The sequence below is a fragment of the Opisthocomus hoazin genome, chromosome 1, assembly GCF_030867145.1.
Source record: "Opisthocomus hoazin isolate bOpiHoa1 chromosome 1, bOpiHoa1.hap1, whole genome shotgun sequence".
Classification (NCBI taxonomy): Eukaryota; Metazoa; Chordata; class Aves; order Opisthocomiformes; family Opisthocomidae; genus Opisthocomus; species Opisthocomus hoazin.
In genome coordinates this window covers 71,506,468-71,523,844 of record NC_134414.1, presented here as the reverse complement: position 1 = coordinate 71,523,844, position 17,377 = coordinate 71,506,468, and the positions used below count along the sequence as shown (strand labels likewise).

General features: G+C 41.5%; 1 protein-coding gene across 16 annotated transcripts in view; it reads right to left on the bottom strand.

Moving 5' to 3' along the window:
* The window catches only part of MCF2L (MCF.2 cell line derived transforming sequence like), a 165,421-nt gene that overhangs the window by 79,455 nt on the left and 68,589 nt on the right, over window positions 1–17,377 (bottom strand). The window contains exon 1 of one of the 16 annotated variants that reach the window (XM_075425029.1): window positions 5,471–5,489. The exons of the other annotated variants lie outside the window; for them this stretch is intronic. The gene's annotated coding sequence lies outside the window, so the exon portion shown is untranslated. Of the gene's footprint in view, window positions 1–5,470; window positions 5,490–17,377 lie in introns of those variants that run through there. 16 annotated transcript variants of the gene reach the window in all.

Sequence of the window (17,377 nt, the reverse complement as noted above, 5' to 3'; positions counted from 1 at the left end):
TCTATAGAAGTTTGGTGCATTTATTTTAGTTTTTAAAGGACACTAAGACTTATTAGAAAGGAGTGAATGTCTTTACTGAAACTTTGCACAGCAAAGGCACAAGACGCAACAGTCAGATGCTGTAGCACAGGAAATTGCACCTGAAGGCAAGGAAAAAATTAATCCTGAGAAGGGCCAAGCACTAGAACCAGGCTGCCCAGCAGGGCTGAGAGATCTCCACTCTCAGAGATGTACAAAATTCAGATCGACAAATTTCTGAGAAACCTGCTTTAACTTTAATCTTGCTTGGAGCAAGAGGCTGGACTAGGCAGCCTCCAGGGGTCCCTTCCAACCCAAGTTTTCCTGTAACTTGGAAAGAATTCCCTGGTGAGAAGTCCCCAAGCCCACCTCTCAATCCCAGAAAAAAAAGAGAAATTTCCAACACAGATATTACAGCCTTATAATAAGTGAACACACACAAAAGAAACTGTGTACTAAATTCAGCATATTGACTTTAAAAATGAATGCAAAATAGGGTATAATTTAGTTATGTTGACACATCTGCCGAATCTCAGGCTAATAAAAATCTGTCTACAATCATATACCACATGGTATATCAATTTTCTGGGAAACAAAATTAAAACAGAAAAAGAAAACTAAGGCAAATGCTTTTCCATAGGAAAAAGGAAATATCCCAGAGTCATGACAAAGCAGCTTTGGTTTCTAAAAAAACCCAGCCAATAATTTGATTCCTAAGAACTGTTCACAGCCCTCCAGAAGGGTCCCAGGTCAACAACTAACAGCTTTGCGGGATGCAGAACTATCACCTAGTAGCAGATCCCTTCCTGCTGCAGTACTATAGCACTGAGAAGATCACATCATACCTGTCTCATAGGCAAACAAGCATAGTACTGACTTGCCTTGCTTTCCTCCTTTCAGATAAAGCTTTGGCACTTTCTTAACATCCAAGATGTAGCAAATGATGGCGATTCATCCAGCAGCTCAAGGGAGTCCACCTCCATTGTAAATAAGGCCGACAGAGACAGATTTTAAGGACGCTCCCCTCAAACACACAGATCTTTGCCAGGACTCCAGTCCTCCTCTTTCTCCATTTCCCCTGCCTACAAAAAAAACCAGGAGAACCTCCACAGGGGATCCTCCATGGGATCCTGTCCCTTGGAGAAAGCCTGCTAACTCCTGGTGATCCACAACCACAGACTGGCAGCACTGGCTCCACACCCTGCTACTGCAACACTCAAATCGTGTCAGAGACTCTTTAGTCTTGCAATGTACTTACAAGACAGGAGGTGGTTTCATCCCCATTTAGATGTTCAAACTCAGAGCCAGCACTCCTCACAACCTGCGCAGTCTTGAAGTACAACAGAGACTCGAGTTCTGCACCCATATTCCAAACCCACCCTCTCTTTTCAGTTTGTCCATCCTTTTTGCCATCTCCCTACCCTCACTCCCGGACATGGACTGACAAGGGAATTCCCCAAGGAGACATTGTTTTCTTTGGAAATTTTCACAGGGCTGAGAGTGGAAAGATGAGTATCTGAGACCACTCCTTCAGTTTCATTTTCTCCCCTTTGAGACACAAAAAAAACCTCATACAGTACTCAGGAGGAAGAGGAAAGACAATGCCAGGGCAAGGGACAACCCTTCTGCCCACTTTGAACACAAAATCTTCCAGTACATCTGTGGGAAGGAGCAATCTCTGGCACACTGAGCATGCCAACCAGAAGTAACAGTCAACAAATGAAAATCAAGCCTTGGCAGCTGCTAATAAAAGCAGCCTTGCTCATTTTTTTCTCAGTAATCAAATTCAGATTAAAACTCCTGATTTTAAACTTGGCAATTTATACAGTCCTGGCATGGCTACATATGCACCGTCATGATTCGACACAAAAGACTCCCTGGTTCTGCAGTTTAAAACAGACATCCCCTCTCTCACACAACAATCATCCATTTCCTAAATTCAACCCTCCCCTCTCAGCACAAAGACTCACGTAAAGACCAAAAATTAATCCCTCCATCCTTTTCACCCATCTAGCCTCATCTTTCTTAAATCTTACATTCATTGCTCCTAGGCAGCATGCCTTTCGGTCTTACCTCTAATAGCATCGGTAACTACTGAGAAGCAGAGCACTCAGACTCACATGTTGATAATTTAATTAGTAACACTAATTAAAGATTAGTAAGAAGATCCACCCTTTACATACCTGTTTCATTTAAATTTGACATTTCAAAACCAACAATGTTGGAAGGTTAGACACCAGTCCATGGACTCAGTGCTCTTTCTCGGGTTCTCTTCTGCAACAGTCACGCACACCAGAAGCGGAAAACAGAACTGGAAATGTGAATTCAAGCACCAGAATAAGGAAGCAATTTTTGCTTGTCCCTGTCCCACAAAACATGCTTTCAGTTTTGCAATGGACTGTAGCTGCACTATTAACAGCAAATAATATCTCCACTGTTTCATTATATCTTAACAGAAACAAGATTCCTATAGAAAGCTTGGACTGAAGGAATTTAAGAAATAATGCATTTTAGATTAACTCTCCTATACTAACAACTAGGGGATGCCAAATCATTTTCTGAAAAAAACCCTATGCTTTTCCCCCAACCTCAAATAGGGATCAGGAGAAATTATGTATCTGCTATTTACATAAGATGCAATGAATTTAAAATTAAACCCCACTGTAATTCAGGAACAGCAGGACATCCCTCTGCAACAGCAAATTCTCCTTGCAAGCTTTAGCAGCAGTTCTGATTGCCATAATCACTGCGTGAGTGAAAGCCGAACAAGTACTTTCCGTGTAAAATACAGGAATAGATTTAGTGGATATGTCTGATGTACGAGAAATACATCCACAAACAAAAGGATATACTGCAAATTTACACAAGGACAGAACACCCCTCCCCATAACAATAAATTATATTTACATATGAATGTACACAAAGAGAGTACAACTTCTGCCTTTGTACTAAAACACATCCCATTTTCCTCAGTAGGATAACGTTATCTGACAGAGTTCCTGCCTGACCTGCAATCAAGTAACTAAGAAAATTTGAAAAACTAGACACACCTGTGCTTTTCTTCAGAAGAAGCCACAATTCAGCAATATCTTTGTAGAGCAAGGAGATCAGGCTTAAGGTCATGTTGCTTCTAATCGATTATGTGCAAAATCATTCTGCAGACAGTGACCTATTTATCCATGAGCCCGTCTTCAGTGCAAAGCGAGAGCACAAAACTCCATCTTTCAGCCAAAGCCAAGCCACTGGGGACATAATACCTCTCTTCAAATTACATGCAGAGCAACTGTGCCTGTCAGCAGGCTCAGAGGTCCTCCGAAGGGCTAGCTGGTTGCTGGTTACTAACGACTTCTTCTCTTCCACCACAAGAAGCATAAGCTGCAAGCTGTTTGCTTTAAATGTGAACACATGTACTGTTCAAACATTATCAGAGTAAGAATGCATTAAAAAATTAATCCTAAGTGTGCCTTGTCAAAAACCTCCCTCTAAGAGCCCTAGTTTCAAAAAATGATGATCCAGTAAATCCATCATCATCATCTTTTTCTACCACACCCACCCCTTCTCCACACAGAGAAAGTAACTACCCAAGGGGCAAACGTCCCTTTCCAATGAGGCTTTGGTTAGGAAGTTCCCCAGAAATGCATCCAGCGTTTCCCACCTGTGAGGGAATTCTCACCCACATGTCTTTGGCAGAACCAAACAGGGATGTTTTGCTTGGTGGTAAACCCATCAAGCACCTGTTCCCTATGAAGGAGCCAACCCAAAGCAACAGGAACCACCAAAAGGACACGTAGTTCAACTTACAATGACACATTAGTAGAATATGTACAAATCTTATCCATAATAAAATGGGAAATATGGCTACAGATGATGAAATCAACCAGAATCAAAATACTCCATATGATCTTTCAGACATGAATGCTGAGCTGTCTTGCTTTACTTGATCCTTTGAAGTAATTGTCCAGTGATGTGCTACCTGTTAATTAATACACTTGGGATTAGTTACCGGCTACCCAGACTCACTAATACAAAGAGCAAACCAATGGGCGGGAGTGACAGCAACAACCACACGAAAACAAATGGATTGTTTTTCCTGACTTCACGGTGTTATAAGAACCCTTTCCCAACAAGACAGGTCAAGGAAAGCGGACAGTGAGTATAAAAAGCTTGGATTGATGGTTACATCTGTTCACAAAACCCCATTTGCAGATGGGGAAAAGCTCACTTTCTGCTTCAGCACTCTCAGGCATCAACCATTCCCATAAAAACAAACCCAAACAAACCCAGGTCACTCACAGACCACACCAGAGGTTATTTTCTTAAGTGCCTCACATCTGTGTTCTCACCACTCATCTGCCACGGGGCAGGAACTACTAATAATCCCAGACCAGTCAGATGTGTTAGGAAAATCTAACATCTATATTAGCAGCTCTATTCAGTGCATAGCACTAAAATGTGACCTGAAGAATATAACTGAGGTAATTTATTTTAGAATCTGCTATTTCATTTTGGGGCCCATTACGTTTTGTACTATGTCAAAACACAAGAGCTTCCTAAGTAATATCAGATGTTTTAAATTAAAGGTAGATTTAAGCTAACACTCCTTAGAAATGTTTTACTTCACTGTCGTGTATTTTGCAAGGTCATTACTAGCATATTTGATTTTGAAGAGTTCAAAATTGGAATGAGTCTCTACACTGCTCCCACAAGTCATGTAAATGCTCACACATGTGAAAGTTGAGAAGGAGTAAATGACCTATCTTTGATCAGGTAACAGTCTCTGTCACAACATCAGAAACAGGATCTATGTTCGGCTCTAAGCCCGTACTCCCTCCTTTCTAGGACTGTCACCTAACCAGCTTGGTGGAGGTGGGTGCTCCTAGATTGGTATCTTGACTTATAGTTCTCAGACAAAGACCACAATTCACCCCATTTTATTTCTAGGTCTTGTGCTACAACGTGGCTCCAGGAAGCACAGTCTCAGAGCAGCTAGAAATCCTACTACATAAGACATACCATATTCAAGTGTACACACTGATACTCATTTCCTACTTAACAGCACCCAGCTGGTCTCAAACATCTGCTAGCGAGCACTATGCTTGGCTGACTAGGTATGATTGCTAGTAGTAACAGGGGGTTGCTCTCACCTGCAACACAGCATGCTGAAAAGCTAACTCTTCTTATATCAAGTTTTATGCAATGATCAAGCAGGCACAAGAGTGCTTTCCAAACACGCAAAGAGAGAAAGAGGAAGCTTTATGGCCTTCCTTCAGAGATTAAAACCAAGTGAAAGAGGAGATACACGCTTCGCAGAAAGGTATCACCCCCATCCACACCCACTCAGTAAGATACAGGAATCTGGTATTTTATTAAGCTGGTTACTTCCATTGGAGAAAAAAGAAAAAAAAAAAAACCACCACAAAAAACATGAATGTAAAAGAACAAAAAGTACCACCTACTGCAGGTTGGGTGTGCTTGTTCTCACTGTCAAGACAGAGGAAGTATAAACCTTCACGTTAATCAACACTGCCTGTTCCAGAGCCACTTTATGTTGCACGTAATGTGGACAGCCACCTCTCAACAGGCTTCTGTCTGCAGATTTTGGAGCAGAAGAAAGAGTGGAACAAGTAATTCAGGTGAAAACCAAGTACTAGTTTAAAAATAACCTAATTTCTGGGACTAGCACAATAGATACATATAATATCCATTCTCCAGGCACTCACCCAGCTTTCTTCTAGCCTTCAAATCTCCTAAATCCACAGTTACGGTTTTCCTGGACCACTCAAGGTCTAATAATGACCGTGGCTAAGAGCACCAAAATCTAGCACTGTTTGTTTCAACCCTCTATCCTTCAACATTAACCAACTAGACACACCTTCACCTCTCACTTTCAGGAACCAGAGCGTCCTTAGACTGAACAACACACATGAAGAAATGGTATGGAGAGCTCAGCCTGTACTGTGCAGGAGGCACGGAGCCTGCTCCCACTGGGCTGGAGGGACAGAAACCCACACAGAGCATCTCTGGAAATTGGCCTCAGCTGCCTGGCTAAACAGTATCTCAGGCAAAGGTGATTTTCTTTTTTCTTCCTTGCAGTTCCATTCTGCATATAAAGCTTAAAATTTCACTGGGCTAGAGATGCTACAGGCTCCTGTGAAGCAAAGTATGAAATACCCTCCTGGGAAAAGAGGGCTCCAGCCGGTAACTGAATGCATTTTCATTTTAGCACTCTATTTTGGAACATGTGCTTGTGGGAAACGTTTGCTCCACAGTCATAATACCTGGTCTCCTTGCTGTGCGCTGCAGAGAACAGGAGCAAGAAAGAACAATACCCTTCCCAGGCCTTCATGACCCATCCTGAAATACCACCAGAGAGGAAAGCTGTGGTATGTGGCCATGCCTGTTAGCAACAGGACTTAGGGGCAAAGTTAAGCTCTATTAAAACACACAGAAGCAACAGCCCTCCTGAGAAAATCTGCGTGGGTACACCTGTATGTATTTATAAATGCAAGGAAATTCTTTCCAACTCCAGGTTAAGCTCTCCTTGCCACCTCCAGCCCACAGAGCAGGGGGAAACGCTGTGGGATAAGCTGTTAAGGGATGCACGCAAAGTCAATTGAGGGTAAAAAGCTGTGTCATCTTAGTCTCATGAAACCCAGAGAAGGAAGCTATGACTGTGGTTTAAATATACAAGTACCTGCTTAATAAAGCACGTGCAAGCACGCAGCATTTGTGGTAAAGCATATTAGAGTTTGGCAAGTCCAGCACTAAAGTATAATATTAAATATATTTTTCCTTCAGGGGTGCTGTACTTAGCAAAAAGCACATCAATAAAACAACGTGGCACTTTGCGGGATCCATCATGACAGAAGCTATCCTTATAGGAACATCTTCAGCATAATGTAAATGTATAGTCTCTCTAAAATAAACCTAGCAAAATACACCTAACTCACACCTGTAACTGCAGAATTTATAGTTGGGTGGAGTTTTGAAGACGGTGAGCAATTTGATGCATCATCTATTGGCATCTAGTTTAGCATACTAGACTATTTAAAAGTCCTATTCATTTTCTCCTTCTAATCCTTCTTGATGGTTTTTTTTTTTTTTTCAAAGAATGAATCCAAAAAAGGTTTCATTCTTCTTAAAGTCATCAAGCATTCAAAACTGCCAATTCTGTCTGGATTAGGTCAAAAAGATTCCAAAGCATTGAAAATGAGTTTATATACACATTATACATCCATACACACACACACACGTGTTTGTATAAATCCATTATACAAAGCAGTTTGTTAAATCTCCATTTTGAAACTGCTTTGGCAGTTTTCAACTCTGATGCTAAGTCATCAAAAAAGGTCCCTGCATCACATGCAAACCTAAATTTAAACAAGCACGAGCAATCAAAACTCGTGGTCAGAGAAAAACAATAAAAGCTGCCATGAAAATGAGCATGCTGGTAATACCAATAGTTGCTGGAGCACTTCAAAGTGAAGGATGCTGTTCAATTTATAGGATAAACCCTGCAATCTTTCAATAAGATATTACCAGGAAGAAATATAACGAAAGCTACTAAGGAATTATATCTTAGAAGTACACTCTGCACTGTAAGACAATAATAAATATCAAAGCTTTGAAGATTATACATCCCTTACACTGGGTATCTGGAAAGTAAAACAAAAGGCAAAAGACGACTTCAGTAATTTTTAAGGCAGTGCGAACACCTCATTAGGTACAGCCACTTCTCCAACCTCCTGACTACACATGCAGTTTCCCCCCAAAACCATGACAGAAGCCTGGCCACTGAATGCAGTTATCACACATGTTTCCATTTCATTGGTGTTTGTGAACTGAAATTCAACCAGTCTATATTTTTATTTTCACATGTCCTTTCTAAACAAGCTCCCACAAGTATTTAACTGTAGGCCGCTCCTTCACCGTGCTGCAGGATTTACTGAGGTTTCTCATTTCAGGGACATAAAAACTGGACTTTTCTCCAGGTCAAATTTAATGACGCAGGAGGTAAGAGTAAAACACTTTATCCTGCAGTATTTGGTGACAGTTCTGTCTTCCACAGCTGCAGGAGCCACCAAAGAAATGGATATGACATTTTTAACTTCACAGGCAGCAGTACTCTGCACAGCAGTGCCTGAGATATGGCTACTCAGACTGCACTGGGGTGAGCAAAAGAGGACTCCTGACTCCTGGCTCCGCACTGAAGCTGTCTGCAGCAGTATTCAAACTTCAGCAGATGGGAAACTGCAGTCCGGTAAGAACTGAAAACTGTAATTAAATGTGGAAATCAAATCACCACTGACCTTAGACAGAAGGTAGGACTAAAATTTAGGAAAAATCAATAGTATAAGGTCCATTTTTATAGCAGCAGTGGGATTGAAGGAGCAAGTGAATGAGACAAGAAAAAGAAATGGATGTGGAGTTTAGTGGCAACAGAAAGGATGACCCAACAGTGAGTAACAAGAACAGAAACATGTGATGAAAGCAGCACAGGAATTGAACTCAGCAAAAGAAAAAAACAGGTTTATTTTGTATTCTGAAACAATATATATTAATAAGAACATTACTCCAGAAAGTAAGGAAAACCAGCACAGACCGTTACAAGAAACGAAGGGTTGTGCCACAATTGAGACTATATTTACTGTCAAAATACAAAATAAAACTTTGTCAGCAATAAGAAACCTTTTTTTTTGACTCTTGAAGTACACAGAATAACATTTTTCCAAATTAACAAGATACTCAGGAAGCACAAAAACTTACAGGTCAAAAGTTGTGGAAGAATTGGTTCCAACAAAAATATCAGATGCTCCTGTAACACTGATGAACACAGATAAAGGCTACAAAACTATTTATTACAAAGGAAGGAAAGAAAAATAGTATTTGCAGAAATCATCATTCCCCAAAATCCTGAAAGAGCAAACAGGACAGAGAGAAGAGAAATCTGCTCTTGATCCGAGATAAAGTTAAGCAATAGAAGACATTCATTCCACTACATCCCTAAAATAACCATTTGGGTGTTTTTGGACAAGTTAGGATATTTCAGTACTGGAGCATCATTCATAGCTCCCGAGGAAATAAAAAATAAATCTGGCTATCACATCATCGAAGTTGCCCGTCATTTTAGATTAGTGAGTACAGGCAAAATCCTTCAGAGCTGGCCTTCAACCTTAAGCCTTACTCTTCTGTATAAATCTGGCCCACATTATTGTGAGATTACACTTGAAAAATTGTCAAACCCACATAACAGATAGGACCAAAATGCCACTGCCTTCTTAACAGCTTTTTGCTTTTCAAGTCAGTTTTGATTTTGACTGATGATTTGGAATTTTTGTGGCCAAGACATGCATGCTGCAGCAAGCTGCCTGTGGCTGTGCAACACACCAAGTCCCCCCACTCATAGGAAAAGTGTGAAAAAACGCAAGCAAATGCTTTGAACAATCCTCAAAGCTCCCTATTCTCTCCATTTACAGGTTCCCAAAAGAGTATCTGTATTTCTCCCACTGCCAATCCTTTCACTCTCCTGGGCTTCAACAAGCTCCACAGTTCCCTCAAGAAAAGAGGAGACAACATCAAAAAAAGAGTCACAAAACCTGATTTTCCACCGATCAAAAACAAAAAGAGCAGAAAACACTTTGACTAGCTTCTTGTGGAGAGCCAACCTGGAGAACTGCTTCAGGTTCTGGAGAGAAATTCACTTCCTTCCAAGAAAGAAAATCTCACTGCAACAGGAGACCAAAATACCTTATCCCTTGTACTTAGCAGTGTGATATTCTTGGTTAAATTTAGTCAATCGAGAAAAGAGAAAGCTCACGCTGTTTGCTCTCTGTGGAAAGACAGGACACAATCACACCTCACCTTTTCACTTTGTATATGTAGGATTTTTAAGAAAACATTATCGTATCATTAAAAAAAGACCGTGACCCCTCTAATAAAAGGTTGCTTTAATTAAAAAAAAAAATCTAACCCTGCAAAGAGCTATTGTAACATTCATAAACAACTGCAGCAAAGAAACACAGCAGCTGTAACTGTGTCCTGTTTCCAGCCTCCAGTAAGCAAACAGGAAACATATCCCCTTACCTGATTGAAAAAGCAGCCCGTCCCTGAGATTTTAATCAACCTAAAGCAACAGACATTCTCCTTCTTTTCCAGGTTCCTGGGATGCTTCCTGGCCTGTTCAGGATAGCAGTGTGGAGACCGAGCTTTTTAACAGCAGCATTACCTTTGTTTTCCACATTAAATACTGCTACTTGCCCTATTACTGTATTTACTTTTGGCCTAGGTGTGACAGCTCAGGCAGGGTTGTAGACTCAAACAACAAAACCCCTCCTCCACCACGGGCGGTTCATCAGCATTAGCCTCTAACTTCAGAAGGCAGGATATTTCAGCATGCCTCCAAAACCTTTACACTATTTTGAGATGTGCAGTAACAAAAACAGATGCATCAGCCAATGCAAGAGAGGTAATTACACAAAACTTTATGTAACAAGGAGGAAAGACCTACAAAAAATTGGCAACCCATGAAGTCCACCTCAATCTCCACCGATTAGGATTTTGCAATTAACAGAAAGCAAAACTTGCCAAGCCCCCCACCTTTCACAGTTGTGGGGTCATGTCTCAACCTCCAAAAGCTTTTGAAACAGTTTTGTGTTCCTTCTTTTCTCCGTAAGAGGAATGCAGATGTAAAGAAGGGTGAAACAAAGGCCAAAGAGCAAATCCCACTTATTCTGACACACACAGCAGCTGAACCAATGCCCAGGAATCTAACAGGAGTAAGAGACAACCCAAACACAACCCCCAGCCGTTCTTTCAGCTCTTCTTCTGGTTGCCTTTACAAAAAATGCATTTAGCTTGCACCAGCTCCTGTCTTACCAAGTGCATACCTGATTAGCTGAACGTAATTGTAACTTAGCCCTTACCCTTGTACCTTCATTAAAAGAAAAGCATGGGGCAAGCAGATCAAAGATGAGGGCTCTCTTTGTAGTTCCCTGCACTACGGTGGCATCAAATATGACTTCTTCAATTAAAGTCTCATCCTGCAGCCAGCCTTTGAAGTATTTAACAGCATCTTTTTAACTGGACAGATTTTATGCCCTTGGTCAAAAGCCTCCCTCTCCCCTTACTCAAACATAGACCACCCTGTGACTGCTGCTGTTGTGATCCCCGTGCTACAGAAGTTTAGCCAACACTGAACATGCATACACACCTTTTCAGAACACTAAATGCACAACACCAACACCAAGGATAACAAATACAGATACCTAATCAATTCAAAGGATCAGCAAAGAACCAAAGATGGTTCAGAAAAAGAGAACAACAGCAAAGTAATATTAAAATTATCCCAACTCCCCAGTGAGTATTTATTTGCTGCACTACATTTTGGAGGGAAACTTCAGGGCAAGAAATGGGATTTCTGTTTAAGAAACATCTCACACGGACTTGTTCCGAGCACTTGAGGAAGCCATAAGGGGCCCCAAAATAACCCATTATTTTCCACCCTGAGATTCTGAAAATGTTTTCCAGTAGCTCTCAGTGTTTTTTCTTCATTGGAATTTCTTTTCCTGCACTATGAACAAATTTGATATAGCTTACATATAAGATGTATTCAAGTCCCTACTGTTGCATAAAATTCCTTAGAACAGAAAAAATCAATCCCCATCACCTTCTGAATCCCCCTAGTTTGTCAGCTAGTAAAGGAAACAGCAGCTCAGCTACAAATGAGTAAGAGCACAGATTAGTCTCCACAAACCAACAACAGAACCCCATGACTTCATTGAGCTTATTTCATGTTTTCTTCTTCAGGCAATAAGGAATAAGCTCTTACTGTACCTGAGCAGAAGGAAAAGACCCACAGCTCAATAATCAGCTTGTCCAAAAAAGCAGCACACACTGGTCTGGCTCCTCCTGGCAGCTGATGAGTACTCAGCTTCAGCCAGCCCAGCTGGGGCGGATTCGCAGGCATTTAAAGATCCACAGGTGCAGCCACCAGCAGTTAGATGACAAAGACCTTGTGCAAATACTCCTTTCCCAAGCAGGTCTTCAGCTCAGGTGCAGCACCATAAACCAGCAACTGAGGTTTCTCCAGAAACGTAAACACCTGGGGTGCATTAAGAAGAGTGTGCCCAGCAGGTTGAGAGAGGTTCTCCTCTCCCCCTACTCTGCCCTAGTGAGGCCCCATCTGGAGTACTGTGTCCAGTCCTGGGCTCCCTAGTTCAAGAAAGATGAGGAGCTACTGGAGAGAGTCCAGTGGAGGGCTGTGAAGATGATGAGGGGACTGGAACATCTCTCCTACTAGGAAAGACTGAGAGAGCTGGGCTTGTTTAGCCTGAAGAAGAGAAGGCTGAGAGGGGACCTTATAAAATGCCTACAAGTGTCTTAAGGGTGGGTGTCAGGAGGATGGGGACAGACTCTTTTCAGTGGTGCCCAGCAACAAGACAAGGGGCAATAGGCACAAACTGAAGCACAGGAAGTTCCATCTGAACAGGAGGAAGAACTTCTTTACTCTGAGGGTGACAGCACTGGAACAGGCTGCCCAGGGAGGTTGCGGAGTCTCCTTCTCTGGAGATATTCAAGACCCGCCTGGACAAGGTCCTGTGCAGCCTGCTCTGGGTGACCCTGCTTCGGCAGGGGGGTTGGACTAGATGACCCACAGAAGTCCCTTCCAACCCCGAACATTCTGTGATTCTGTAACATTCTGTGAAATGGACTCAGACCTAACGTGAGCCTGCTACCATCTGCAGCAGCAGTTCCACTGAAGTTCCTGCCTCCCCTGCAACAGCAGAGATTAGGAGCTAATCAGTAGATTTTTGGTATGCTCCACAATTTGGCAAACTGTAACCCAAAGCCTACTTTGTCATGCTTTCTTTGTTCGTATATTGTTGTTTTAAACTACGCTGCCTCCCCTCACTGGCTTAACTGTTGGCATTGTGCTCTAAAACATGTCCTCTGCCGCTAAAGCACTGATTCCGTTTGCAGGTACCAACAGCAACCTCTGTTTTTTCCTTTCTAAAATAAACATAGCCACACAGAGGAAATTGTTGCAAAAAATTTAAACTATTCAAGAGTGAACAAACCCATTGTTTGGAGAGGAGACTTCAGGGCAGCAGAGCACTACCATGACTGTGCTGCAGAGCATCCGTAAAAATCCTGTGGAGCGCAAGGGTTGGAGGTTGGCATGTGCTGGGACAGGGAGAGAGGGGACAGAGCATTCCCATTGTTTAAATGTAAACAATAATAATAATAGGCTTTCCTAACTGAGAGAAGGAAGCAATCTAATGTGGAAAACAGTTGTTATTACTCTGTTTATGACTCCTTGTTCCCGAAAAATATGCTGGGTTACTTTGTAACACTGAAGGGGGCTAAACTGAGATGACCTGAAATTGGGTGAATGGCTGAAAACCCATCTGCTTGGGAATAACTTTCCTCTTTGTTAAACTGGAAGCATGCTAGAATGGAAAATACTGGGTGGAGGATCCGTAACTCTTGCGACTGTAAGCGCTTTATCCTCAAACCCCCAGACAAATTCCAGTTGTTTAGGCAGTAAAATGAATTCACTGCCAAACGGTGCCTTAGGTACCTTCAGGGAGAAAGCTGATATCTGAGTCCAAGGGTGTGGTCCTCAAAGCAATCTCCTAACACCTCAAAACCTGAAGGTTCATTAGAAATTTTTCCAACACAGCTGAAGTTCTCTGCATACAGTCTGATCTGTATTTAGGAGATAATTTATTACAGAAAGGAAAGAAATTCCAAGAGCAGGACCAAAACCCCGAGTCCCTCCTTCAGCAAGGAAACAGGCTTTGTTCAGGGCCACAGGGGCAGCCATTAGGGCTCTTGTGCTCTAATATTAAAGGTCGGTACCACCAAACCTCCCCTAATGCTTCCAGTGAAAATGGCAGCAGAGGCTGGTTTCGTGCTGAGCTGTGGGTGCACGTCGCTTGCACTGGGAACATGCCGACCAGACCAGGATGCCTCCTGGGATGGAAGCAGAGGACCTCCTCGCTTAAGGACACCACGGCAGCTCAGGGTGGCAAATCTGGCATTCCTGGAAGGATGCTTCTGGGCACTGTGATAATTTTACTCATAAAGCGATGATACCTAGGGAACCAAAGGACCAAGTAAGGACTCTAAGGGTCCCCCTCTTCAGCTGATGCATCCAACCTCCCTTTACATCATTCTACGTCTTTGAGCCTCAGTGGCTCGCATGACGCTTAAGTAGCACTGTACAGCCAGTCACCTGAGCCAAAGCAGCTCCTGTCTCAAACAGCAAAAAATACTAGTCCCTTTGTTTGACAATGTATATCTTAAAAGTTCCAGCCACGCACAGAAAAAAACAGCAATCTCCCCTCAGGCTATCTTAAATACACATTTTGCCCTGCTGCTTTAGTGGAAAGCTGACTAAATCTGTATTTTATTTCTCTGATGCCTCTTCTGCCGTAGGGCATTCTGTTGTGTCTATAAACTGCTTCATCTGTGAAGCATTACAAGATTTCATCATAAGCAACGCATATACTTCATTTGGTCAAAGGATGTATCTTTTCATGAAATATTGCTGGCACTCTTTATTACTCAGCACACGCATCTGGAGACTGTCACATCTTGTCTGATTCAAACAAAAAATCATATATTTCTGTAAGCAAAGGATAGCATAAAATAATTTAATTTTACTGACATCAGAGAATTTTGCTTCTCAATTCAAATTACATCAGGAAAACACTCAAAAAACTCAGTAGCTTGATTTTTTTTTTTCTTCAAGGAATCTATCCCTAAAATAAGTCTATGAATTCATATGACAACATCTGCAAAAATTATTTTTACAACTTACCTTGCAGACCAAACCCATAATTTTCAATAGCTGGAAGTCGGAAAAAATCAGAGAAGGAACCAAGGTCAAATGTTATCAACCAAAATGGGAAAATTTTACGCCGAAGAAGGTAGTAGACACCACTCGTACTTGCACCTGAAGTCCTTAAGCAACCTCTGAGAGCCGTCGTGGTAGATGGTACAGAGAGCCGTCGTGGTAGATGGTACAGAGACAGATAGCAAAACATTATCTGTGTCCCACATGCACAGTCTGGTTAAAATGTCTGAACACACTACTGGGGTCCTAGAGGTTTGGATGGTAGAAGCCAGAGAGTTTGAAAGTGAGTTGAAGGAGAGCTGTGTGGTTTTGGGCTCCCAAGAGGAACACAATTTGAGTTTCCATTTCAAAAACCCAGCTATGACATGCAGTATTGAAAAGGTAAACCTTCTCTGATGTGAAAGGACAGAGGCAGTATCTTGAAATCTGCATTTCACATGCTAGCTTTCTTTAAGAACAAATGACCTACTGATCCCTATCCATTTTCCCATATGCACCTTTTGAATCCACCAAAGATGGTAAGAATTAGGTAAGTGTTTGACTAAAATAGAGGAAATGCTTATTTTTAATCATGAAGGCTTAGGAATTAAAAAGTAATTCTGTTCTGCAGACTCACTGCATGAAACAAATTGTTTGCGTTTCATGAAAGTTTATGACTCTCACCTAGCAGAAAAAGAGGGAAATATATATTGGCACGAAAAGCAAGTAGCTCCTTCCCCAACAGCCAAAGGACACGTATAAAGAAGCTCTTCAACTAGCCCTCTGACATATATAAACTATATGTCACACACTGTGGAGACTTCTAAAGTGATTTCTCAGGGATGTGTATCAAAAGATGGAATCATTCAGAGAATTACTCATGATTAATGCAACTAAGCAACTACGTTAAGATTGTCTATCTGAAACTCCTAATGATTTTCGGAATACAGCCCCATCCAGATTAAGATTACTGTAGGTAATTTACAGATCACAAGAGTTATTGTAATCCAGGACAACTCTAAGATAAACTGTCACCAGAACTGTACTAGTCACAATTTTTAAAAGTATACTCTTGACTAACCACTCACATCTGAAATTACAGGATCGTTCTCTCCCAACTGCCCCCACCAACTACTATGTGTTTTTTAAGTGGACAAAACTCCTTACTAAAAGATAACCACAAGCTACTCCCACTGAGCCCTTCAAGGCGCTTCTAACTTGGTCACCGGACTCACTTTTTTGTGGCCTCTACTTTACAAAAGTTCCAAAATTTACTAGAAACTTTGAAATGAGAAATAAATGTAAATCTGATTAAAATTATTAGATGAGGATGAGACCCACTGCATGATAATGGCAGTGCAGGTGGAAAAATCGGATTTTTTCCACTTGTAAATAAGAAGAAATGAGAAGAAGCAGCTCCTACAGCAGATTCCCGTAGGATCCTTCAGTTAGTTCTTTGGCCTCACTCCAAAAGGAAAGAATGGACCTTTTCAACAAGCTGGTCCCTCACCCCAAATTGTGTGCAAGTTGACAAACTCACCGTCAATGGCACTGAAGACTGCTGATAGATACTAAAGAGCAAGTAAATGTGAAAACTGTCAGCAGCCTTTGTCCATTATTTTCAGAAAAAACACCAACCAACAAGATTGAGGATGGTTTCACGCCATACTCAAGTCAAAGTGCAAGAAACGGAAGTTGTATGTGAGGTTGGATTAACCGCTGACTAAAATACAATCTCTTTAGGGATTTTTTTTTTAAATCACTGAGCAAGAAACGAAACACATAAAAGTTGCGTTGACGTTCGTTTCCTGCTTTGGGTGAAGACGTAGTGGCTCTGAAATAAGATTAAAAAAATAAATAAATACAAGAGGGCTAACTTCAATCAGGAAGTGCTGGAAATCTTACAATAAACTTTGATCCTTTCAACTTAGTGTGCTTTACCCCAAGGCCATGTATGTTCAGCCTTTCCAGGCTAGCTTAACCTTTGAGGTTAATTTGAAGATCATGTGGGGTTTTGTTAAACGCTACAAGCATACACAGTAAAAGGAAGTAGTGCAGGCCATCTTATTAAGCATGACTTCAGTACAGCTAAACAGATTGCAGCAGCACATGAGATTGGAAACTTCTTGAAAGAACAATGAAGAAGATAAAGGGAGTAAATAAAGTTACATCCTGGCTCCAGGACTGGTTCTGCCCAGAGAGTAAACACCTTCTTGTTGACAATTCTCCATATGGAAAAGCAAAAGCATGCTATAAGAAGAGCAAGCCATTTTTACTCTAAATTATTGAAGCAAAGTACCTTTGCTTATTCATTAGGGAAACTGTAAGTTCTTTTTTTCACTACTGCATTATTTTTTCCAAAGTCTTTTCCTCATAAAGGCATAGATTCTTCAGCAGCCACGAAAGCAGTAAAAATATACCTTCCTACTAACTCACTGCGTACTATGACATTAACGCCATATATATGAGTGCCTCTAATCAAGTGGGCTTTTAAAATAGCGTTCATGGTCAGGAAGGCAT